This window comes from Mytilus californianus, unplaced genomic scaffold (genome assembly GCF_021869535.1).
Source record: "Mytilus californianus isolate M0D057914Y unplaced genomic scaffold, xbMytCali1.0.p SCAF_7, whole genome shotgun sequence".
NCBI classification, from domain to species: Eukaryota; Metazoa; Mollusca; class Bivalvia; order Mytilida; family Mytilidae; genus Mytilus; species Mytilus californianus.
This window is the reverse complement of record NW_026262723.1, coordinates 22,661,639-22,672,529: the sequence shown is the minus strand read 5'-3', so window position 1 is coordinate 22,672,529 and position 10,891 is coordinate 22,661,639. Positions and strand designations below refer to the sequence as shown.

The window sequence follows — 10,891 nt, the reverse complement described above, 5'->3', positions numbered from 1 at the left end:
ATGTATCCATGCTTGAGATATATAATTCTGAATTGAATTGTTTCATATTTTTCATGTCGGGTCCTTTTATAGCCGACTATACGGTATGGGTATTTCCCATTGTTGAATGCCGTATGGTTGCCTATAATTTCTAACATACACTTCATTTGAACTTTGGTGGATAGTTGTCCATTGGCAAGCATACCACATCTTATTTTTATATTAGTGCTTAAATAATAAAAAAAAATTAAATTCGGCCAAACATGCAATGTTAGTTCTGCAATTTTTTGTCTTCCGTGAGAGGGAATTGAATCTATGATTCTGTACATCTTTACAACACCGATTACACTGTGTTCTCCAACGTAGACCACTTGGTCAACTAAGCTATATCAAATATAGCTTTCGTTAGCTAAAGTTGAGCAATGCTTTTAATGTCGGCTTTGTCTAGGCTTGCAACACAGTACATACGCTGTACACACATATATATATAGGTAGCAAGTAAAGCAAAATATAGCCAAAATTCGAAAGAACACGATAAATGATGTTAAGTCTTTTTTTAATCTATTTTTAAACCAGATGTTTTACCTTCAAATAATCTCCTACCTATATTATACATGCTCATTTACTTTTTTTATCAAATGCGTTCGGACTCATAGAGATTTGTAAAACACGCACTGAAATGATAACAATATGCTTAAACTAATACAACTCTTCAATACTATCATTGAATCGCAAACATACGGTAGAAAAATCTTTAAAATAGATACTTTTTTTTTTTAAAGATACGCCATATTATATTGAAATAAGAAAACCTGGTCAAACCTCCTTTAGGCAAAGAACCGGTCGTAATTATATAGAAAACTATGGAAAGTTCCTAACTTGATAAAGCATGATCACAAAAACTAACACGGTAACCTATAGGTATTAACCTTCCATGTCAATTGGTCTCTGGTGGAGAGTTTGTCTCATCGGCAACCATACCACATCTTCTTATTTTTATATTTATTGTACATTTCTTAAGCATTCTGAATATAAAGCTGAAAGAACTTCTTTCGACAAAACTGATAGACAACTTTTCTCGACCATTTCTCTTTACTGCAAAACGAGGATTCACAGTCTGCTCAATGAAGCAGCTCACAGTTGATTACAAAAATTAAGAAACTCGCCACGAAAGAATATTACAACCATGTTTATAATACACTGTTAGATCTTTTTTTAGGTGAAAAAGTTTCAGTAGTGTATTTATACTGCGTTTAGATCATATTGTATGAATTCTGTCATATGTCAAAGATATTTATCATACGACGAACTCTTGGTGCGGTCCCTTCATTTTTTGTGCTTTTTATGTATGACCAAAGACTGAAGAACCCACACATAATTGTAAAAGATTGATAATTGATATTTCGGTATTTTCACAGGATCTGAAATCTAATTTGTTTATATATATTCCAAATGAATTTTTGAGTTTTCTTTTTAAATCAATCTGAATATGAAAAGTACAATATTTTTGCAATAGACCTATGTGTATTAAACTTATCTATTGAATGTGAAAAACGCATCTGGAAAATCTGAGATAGTCATTTTTGATAAGTTTAAGACATGATTATTGGTTATGATGACCTTTGAATTCCTCCTTTGAAAATGTGTTATGGAACGTTTCCTTTGGTTACTTGGTCTATTTGCTGTCACAAGGGCGGCAGTTACTCCGAAACTATGTTGCTCAAAACATCAACTGACAGCTGATCTTCATCAGGTCACTGGATCCTACTTCAATGGTACTCCTTCTACCCTGGAGGTAAGTATTTTGTAGAATCAATCACTCAAGAAAATGTGCAGGTACACAAAAATGTATCTGACTACCAGAAGTTAGCATTTTGTAGAAGCCATGACTCAAGAAAATTTGCAGTTATCCTACTACCTTTAAAATGAAATATTAAGAAAACTCCAAAGTAAAAAAGGGGAAAGTGCATAAAAACTGACAAAACCAAACGCTCGCCTATAACCATGATAGCAGCAAACGGAACGACTGGAAAACAACTATCATGAAGTAACATTATGATGTCATTACTGTTACATGAAGCTCCATTATGAGTGTATTCTTTCTTCCACAGGTTACATGAAGTTACATTATGATTTTTTTTTCTTCTACATGTTACATGGCGTTACATAAGATGCCACTCTTTCTTCCACATATTACACAAAGTTACATTATTATGACATGCTTTCTTCCACATGTTACGTAACGTAAAAATTATGGTGTTATTCTTCTTTCAACGTGTGACACGAAGTTAGATTATGGTGTCATTCATTCTTCCACTTGTTACATGACGTTACATTTTGATGTCATTCTTTCTTCAACGTGTTACATGAAGTAACATTATGGTGTTATTCTTTCTTCCATTTGTTACAGGACGTTAAATCATAATGACATTTTTTTCTCCCATATATTACATGAAGCTACATTATGATGCCATTCTTTCTTCCACAGATTGCAAGGAAGGTATAATATAATGACATTCTTTCTTCCACATCTTAAGTAATGTAACATTATGATGTAATGCTTTCTTTCTCCTGTTACATGAAGTTAGATTATCATGACATTCTTTCTTCCACGTGTAACGTTACGTAACATTATGGTGTCATTTATTCTTTCTCATGTTACATGAAGTTAGATTATCATGACATTCTTTCTTCCACGTGTAACGTTACGTAACATTATGATGTCATTCTTTCTTTCTCATGTTACATGAAGTTAGATTATCATGACATTCTTTCTTCCACGTGTAACGTTACGTAACATTATGGTGTCATTCATTCTCTCTCATGTTACATGAAGTTAGATTATCATGACATTCTTTCTTCCACGTGTAACGTTACGTAACATTATGATGTCATTCTTTCTCTCTCATGTTACATGAAGTTAGATTATCATGACATTCTTTCTTCCACGTGTAACGTTACCTAACATTATGATGTCATTCTTTCTTTCTTCTGTTACATGAAGTTAGATTATCATGACATTCTTTCTTCCACGTGTAACGTTACGTAACATTATGGTGTCATTATTTCTTTCTCCTGTTACATGAAGTTAGATTATCATGACATTCTTTCACATGTAACGTAACGTAACATTATGATGTCATTCTATTCTTCCGCTTGTTACATGCAATTCTATTTTGATGTAACTTTTTCTTCAACGTGTAACATGAAGTTACATTATGATGCAATTCTTGCTCAACGTGTTACAGGAAATTGCATAATAATGTCATGTTTTTTTCACATGTTACAGGAAGTTACCTTATAATGACATCATTTCTTGCACATGTTACATGACATTACATTGTGAAGACATCATTTCTTTTACGTGTTACATGACGTACCATCATAACGTCATTCTTTCTTCCACATGATACATGACGTTAGATTATGATGTTATTCTTTTTTCCATGTGTTACACGAAGTTACATCATAATATCATCCATTCTTCCACATGTTACATTAAGTTACGTAATGATGTCATTCTTTCTTCCAGGTGTTACACTTAGTTAATTGTAGTGACATCTTTTCTTCCACAGGTTACATGAAGGTAAATTAAAATGACATAATTTCTTCCTCAGTTTACATGATGTTACATTATATAATGACATCATTCATGACGTTACATTATCATATCATTCTTTCTTCCATAGGTTTCAATGAAGTTATATTATGACTACGATAAATTGATGATGAAAACGGTGCGATTAGATGGTACAACTACCGTTCAGGATTTTAATCCTGTGGGTATACGTATCAACAACACATGTCATGTGTGCAGTTTGTTTTCGCGCAATACTACTTTAAGTTTGAATACAGAATGCTAGTACTGTCAATTCTATATTAAATGGACTTTAATAGAAAACAAGGATTTGTCTCCAGGATTGAATGGTGTTGGTACTAAAACCACCAATTATTATGACGTCATTGACTACTTCATTATTTAACACTTTCTTGAAGAATTTGTGAAAATGAAATATATATATGGGGGATTTGGAATCACCTTTTTTTCGATTTATTTTGTGTTTTGTGTTAGTGTGATTTTTTTTAATCATGTGAACTTTTCATAGTGTTCCGTGGGTGGGAATCCCTCCCTTTAGCAAAATTGATGGATTCGCGCCTGATGTTATTGTTTACTTAATTTAGCATATCAATTTACATGAAAGTAACTTTTTCCGATTTAGAAATACATTTTGATCATTTTAAGACCAAATTTACTTGTGCATGAATTTGCATCACAATTTTAATGTAGATTTGTTAATAGTATGCTAGTTAAGAATTTCAGAAAACCAACGTGCTAATTTTAGTGGTATGGGACTCCATCATGTGTCGCTAAAAAATTTTAAACATTGGTTGATACATGTATAATTCAGGATATACATGGTTTTCACGAAGTTAAACTTAATGTAAAATATTTAGAGAGCTGTAAAAATTGAAGAAGAAAAAATGGTTGAATATATATAGAGATTTTGAATTAATTTTTGTTGTGTGACAATTTTACAGTTCCAATTTTACTTCACCTGATGCGCATTTCGACAATTATTATCTCTACACACATGCCCGAAGCTAAAATATTTGAAAAACTAAAGATCTAAAAAAAAAGCTGAAGTGCTGATAAAATTAGAAATAATACTAAAAGTAAACACAAACACAAACCCAGACAAGGAATCAGAGATATGTCAGTATGTGCACGAGGTAGAAACTACTCCATTTTTAATGATTTACACAATTGTATAACAGCAAAGAGGTATATGGTCAACTTTCTTAGCATTTATTTCACACCAGTGCCAATTTCAAAAAGTCTATAATAATAATAATAATAATAATAAATTCTTTATTTAAAGAGGGTAACTCAATTAGAAGTAGTCTAATTTTCATTGAGGCCCTCAAACAAAATACATGTAAACTATACAGTTAACATTCATACATTCATACATTAAAATACAATATATATTACTAGTATATACACAATTCAATCATTCAAACATACAAATGGCAATAATTGGTAAAGTTTTGATTAAATTTTCTTATTCTTACAATAAAAGAAAGAAAACAAATTATTCGACTTGCATAGAATTTTCGAGAAAATGATTATAACAATGTTTCTTAAATAATTCCACATTTCGACAATTTTTAGGAAGTTCAATTATTAAAGGAATTGATGCAAGCAAAATTGGAAAAGATGTTGACATACGAACAAATAGAGGAGCAACAGTCCCAATTTTAACAGAAAAAATTAGAAAGTCTAATATTCAACATTATACAAGTATAATCTTTTTACTTTATGTTTCTAACAATAGTACGATTCATACAAACAGATTAAACTGTAAACGCATAAAGAAAAGCTTAAAAACGAAAGTTTAGGAAATTTCCGCAAATTCTGTGTATTTATCCCAAAAAAATGTATAAAAGAACATCTTTAAGTTAACCAAATCGAAAATTTTGTTGGAAGTAAAGCTATATATTGCTCTATCATATGAATTCATTCATTTTGGTTATAGAACACATGCACCTGTCTCTGAAAAAAAATTTGTCATAATGTAAATTTACTTTTTTTTTTATCAAAACTCCGTTAACGACAACATGTATCGCTGAATAAAATTTTCTTTTTATGAAAATACATAAAATTTTTGAAAAGCGTTTAAAGTAATAAAAAAAGACAACAATAGTATACCGCTGTTCAAACTATATAATATATACTTTTACTAGTATTTCGTTTTAGAAAAAGCAGTATACACTATCTGGAAACTCGTGTAGTAAAATCGACTTACCAAATGGAATAAATATGCAGCCACCATGCATACAAAGTGAGTACTATATGCCTTGTTTTTATACGACCGTCAAAATTTTGACGGGACGAATTATGGTATACCCAAATGTCCGACGTCCGTCTGTCTGTCTGTCTGTCTGTCTGTCCGTCTGTTCGGCGTCCACATGTCGCACCGTAACTTGAGAACGACTTATCCAAATTTCATGAAACTTAACATAGTTGTTTCTTATGATGGTCAAACGATCTGTATACTTTTTGGTGAAAATAAGATTAACGCTTTTTGAGTTACGGGACTTTGTAACTAAAACATGGGGGTGTTTTTTTCACATGTCGCGCCGTATCTCAAAAACGATTTATGATTATTGCTTAAAACTTTACACACTTCTTAATTATATTAATCTAAAGATCTGTATACTTTTTGGTGATGATTCAAAATTTTATTTTAGAGTTATTGATTTTTTTATAAAAAAGGGGGGTTTTCACATGTCGCCGCGTATCTCAGAAACGATTTATGATTATTGCATAAAACCTCACACACAACGACGGGCGTATCATGCGCTCGTGGCGCAGATGTTTATTGCAAAATTTTATCATTTTAGGTATTTTCGATGGTTGCGCTAAATCTACATCGATGAATAAAAAAATACAAAACAGCAGACTTGATTTCCAGTCTATTTTAATTAGGTAATGCTATATACAGAGGAAGAAATACTATCGGTAGCTTATGACGTGGACACCTGGTTTATCGAGAGCTCCTCGTGGGGAAACCTTACAGTATCTGTGATGGCCCATGCTTGTACACTGGTCGTGCAAGGAATCAGTGCCAATGCAAACAATGGTTAGTTTCACTAAAATTTTAGTTTATCGAGAACCTGTTTAATGATTTCAACTTTCCAATTGCCAACTTCCCATTTGTCAACATGCAGTAACATACCCTCTGTTCCATCGTATGGCGTTTACATATATCTCAATTGAAACGGTACGCTCGTGCACGTTCTTGCTTTACGGATTTCGTGAGCATGGGGTAAAACTAACACAAAATTGATCAATACGAATTCTAAAGAAGAACGATTGAGATCGACAACACAATAGTTTTACGGTCATGATCACGATTTGATTGGCCGATACGATAAATATGTGTCTCAACTTCGTACGGCATATTTTCGCAGTCTTAAATCTTTATGATAGATACCAGAAGAGTCGTCGTATCTGTTATTTAACCAATCGTGTCCTATTCCCGATTGTGACATTTTGGCTGCAGGCATTGCAGGAGACGCTTACCCTGTCGACGCATTTGGTCTTGATCCTTTGAAGATCATGCAATTCCCTCAGCTTTTGTTTGCTACATTGATTTGTCTTTAAATTCACGGTTTGGAATGGAAACGGACTTTCGAGGTTTTTTCTGTGTTTCCGAAGTAAAAGTGATCAGCATAGGACTTTTCACGATACAGGAATTGGTTTATTAGATATTAACATCGGTAAGCTACTTATGCTTATATGTTACTAACACAGTCTGTCTGTACCAATATTCAGCCTATAGTACCTAGACCATGTGTTGTTTGTTGGTTTCTTGTTTGTTGTTCGTGTCTTTGATTATGCGATTTATTTTCTTGGAGGAGTCGGTTGTTGGGGATTAATGTGGTCTGTTTTACTGCGCAATATTTTTGACCAGTTAGACTTAAATATCAAAGTAGATGTATTTTAGTCTGATAAAGATAAAAACATACAAGTGGTTAAACTACACCATTGCAGTTAATAATATAATGACAGGTGACCACGTATAACTCAACTACACTGTAGCTTTCTTAGTACATTCTATTGTCTGTAAATACAAAAGTAGATGTTTAATTGAGTCTAATGAAACACGTGTTCCCATGACAAAAAGGTACAACACACGTGAGTAATTTACGGACCACTGATACTCGTTACGAAAGAGACTCTTGTTTTATGTGTTTTTTTCGATGGATCATCTTTTTGTATTTAAACAATCTGATTAAAATGTAGATCCTGTGTCAAAGTTTAAAGATGGCTTACAAGGATTTGAAAACACTTTTCACTTTCTGTTTTGATAATTATAACATCAGCCAATGAAATGTTAGCCTTCAAATTTAATTATGGTTAATCAGACAAAAACCAGAGGATCCCGAAAGTTCTTTAAAGCAGAAAGTGGAACGGAGCGTTTTCAGATCCTTGGAAGCAAATCTTTGAAACAGGATACGTATTTTAATCAGATTGGTATTTATACAGGCTAAGAATTAACCAGAATATTAAAACAAATACATATTTATATATTGTGTTAAAACGAACGTATACAACAAGTATAGTCACACATCATTGAAAATCAGTTGTATATTTCATTTCATTCTATTACTGTACCTCTATGCCCTTTATTTCCCCCATGCAGCGTAGCGGGGACGTAGAAACACCGGGCGTTCGTCCGTCCGTCTGGTCTTGTATCCGCTATCGCGCATAAAAATCTGTCATAGATTTTTTTTATGAAATTTGTATCGAAGGTTTATATCAGAAATGGAAACGTTCGAAAAGCTGTGCTGTCCAACTATTTCAAAAGAAGTTATCCCCCTTTAAAATATAAATTATATGGAATATTACATTGTTATAGCGCTCTCAAGCTACAATTGTATGAATTTTATGAAATTTACATTAGAAGTTTAAATCGACAATGTGTCTGACAAGTTCGCAAATCAGTGCTGTTTAGCTTTTTTTTTAAAGGACAATACGTACAGGTCCTGCTCCACATGTGGCACTCGTCTTGTTGTTCGTGTTAGTACAACCCAGTAATAGGTTTAATTCGGTAGGTCACATTCGGGGAAAAGGGGACTGGATTAAAGTTACGACATTTCGAACATATCCGCTATCATCTGTGAAACGGATATTCCATAACGGTCAACCAACTCGTGGTGGCGTCCGTAAAATTTACGCTAAGGGATGATTTCAACTTCACCAATTGGAGCTCTTCGTTTAATAGCTTTCTTGTGAGCAGCAACCCTATATCAAAGTAATCATGATAGGATATACAAGCCCTGGAATATACTCCGTATGCAGGCGCTGCTGGAATGCTGCTACATAGACATGGACAGTTCACAATTGGGAAACTGAAATCATCTCTTTTGTCGTAGAGTTTTGTTTTCAACCAACCCTCATTGTCAATTTCTAGATTTAAGTCAAGATATGAGGCAGCAGACTTGTTCATTTGTAACCATAAACAGTAAATTTGTTTTCTTTTTTCAGTTGTTTCACAGACAACAATATTTTACCACAACGTACAATATACATCTCTAGCACAGTCGCTTGGGTATATGATACACTAAGAAACTTTAGTGTGGATAGTAAAATGGGGGTTTGTCTCAAAGTTAGTAAAATCACTCGAAACTAGGTGAGACATGCGCAGTAGTGATAGATATGTAGTATAAATATAGAAAATTGAATATTTTAACCAACAACAAAAAAAAAAAAAAAAAAAAAAAATGTATCATATACCCAAGCGTCTGTGATCTCTAGCAGCCACTACATTCTAGGTACCACAGCATTATCAAGAGAGTTGAAACTTGTAACACAGCATATTGAAAATAAAAGCGTATTAACTTATCATGTTTTCTAGTAATGTATTATGCCTTAACATACCATTGACTAATGAAAGTTGTACATTTTGTTCTTTTCTAACAACACCACACTTATAATTGAAAGAGATGCTTAACATGTGCCTGTATTGCATAAGTCGAGAATCAATGAGTATTTATTTTACTTAATTTCCCATGGCTTTATTCAGAACTGGGTCGATACCTCTACTGGTGGACTATCAGTCCCCGAGGGTATTGTCAGCTCAGTAGTCATCAGTACTTCGGAACTGACATGATTTATAACAAACATTTCTAAAATTGTCCGTTAATATAAATTCATATTATAGAAAAAACAAGGTTTCAACTCCCTCAGGCAAAGTTGACCCTATGAACAGTATATCTAAAATATATATGTTCCTGGTTGACCTTGGATGGATTTGGCTATTTGTAGGTATTTTTGTCATATAGCTCTTCAACAGTTTCGGTTCTTATAAATACTTAGCATTCAAATATTCGCCTTTAAGCGTTCCTGATGAAGGTAAATCCAGAAAAGCGCTTCGGACGCATGACACTTATAACATGTTGTTTTCACATTTTTTGATAGCATCATAAGAACAAATAACTTAAAGAACCCACTGTAAACCCGATCTGCAGTATTTCTTCGAAGCCCAACGGATACGATCAGTCTCCGCTGTATGCTTGAAGAGCGTGACAAGAAGTAAGTTTGCAATTCATTCTATCCACGACCATTTCTCTTTCCAATATATATGACAACAAGAGTGCACACACACTTAATTGTCTAGCCTTGTTAAATGATCATGATTGAACATATGATTTTTTTTTCTTTTCATACACTTTTATTCAAATATGTACAATACAAAAATCATCAGACAATACCTGATGTCACAAATAAAACAGTTACATGTAGTCAATTATATCTTACCAGGAGCAATTCAACAAAAGTACATATGCAACAATTCTATAGCATTGTTCAGAGTCAATACATTATTTCTACATGGTTATCGGTACTCTTAAAACAACATTGTCCGATATAAAATACTTTTCTAATAATATAAAATAATGAGATGTAGTAGGATTGCCAATGAGAAAATTACCAAACAGAGTCCAGATTTTAGGAACTATGAGCAAAACACAAATGCATATAAAAATATGAAAATAGTATTTTTTAGAGTTAAACTTGAGGACTTTGACCACTCTGCCTCCGAATCCGCCTTATTTCAACAGAAAAGGACTAATTGCATGTCTCTTCTAAAATTTTGCTACTAGCTAATTTTGTTTTGCACTCTGGGTATATTCTTCTTCTTTTTACAATGACTAATGAATTAATTTTAACGATTTACACTATATTTTTCTTTAAGAACAAATCTATACATATATAATAACTAAGCCCTATATCAGTTTCTGAATATCATGTACGCATCTGAAAATAAATAAAGAAAACAGAAATGAAATATGTAATTAGATGGAATGTAAAAAAAAAAAAGAATTCAGATCTATCGTAACTTGC

General features: G+C 32.8%; 1 long non-coding RNA gene across 1 annotated transcript; it reads left to right on the top strand.

The window, feature by feature from the left end:
- Positions 1 to 1,640: 1,640 nt before the first annotated feature.
- Positions 1,641 to 3,756, top strand: LOC127708409 (uncharacterized). Its single transcript, XR_007985269.1, has 2 exons — positions 1,641 to 1,774; positions 3,669 to 3,756. It is a non-coding gene; the product is annotated as an uncharacterized LOC127708409 (long non-coding RNA).
- The last annotated feature ends 7,135 nt before the right edge of the window (positions 3,757 to 10,891 follow it).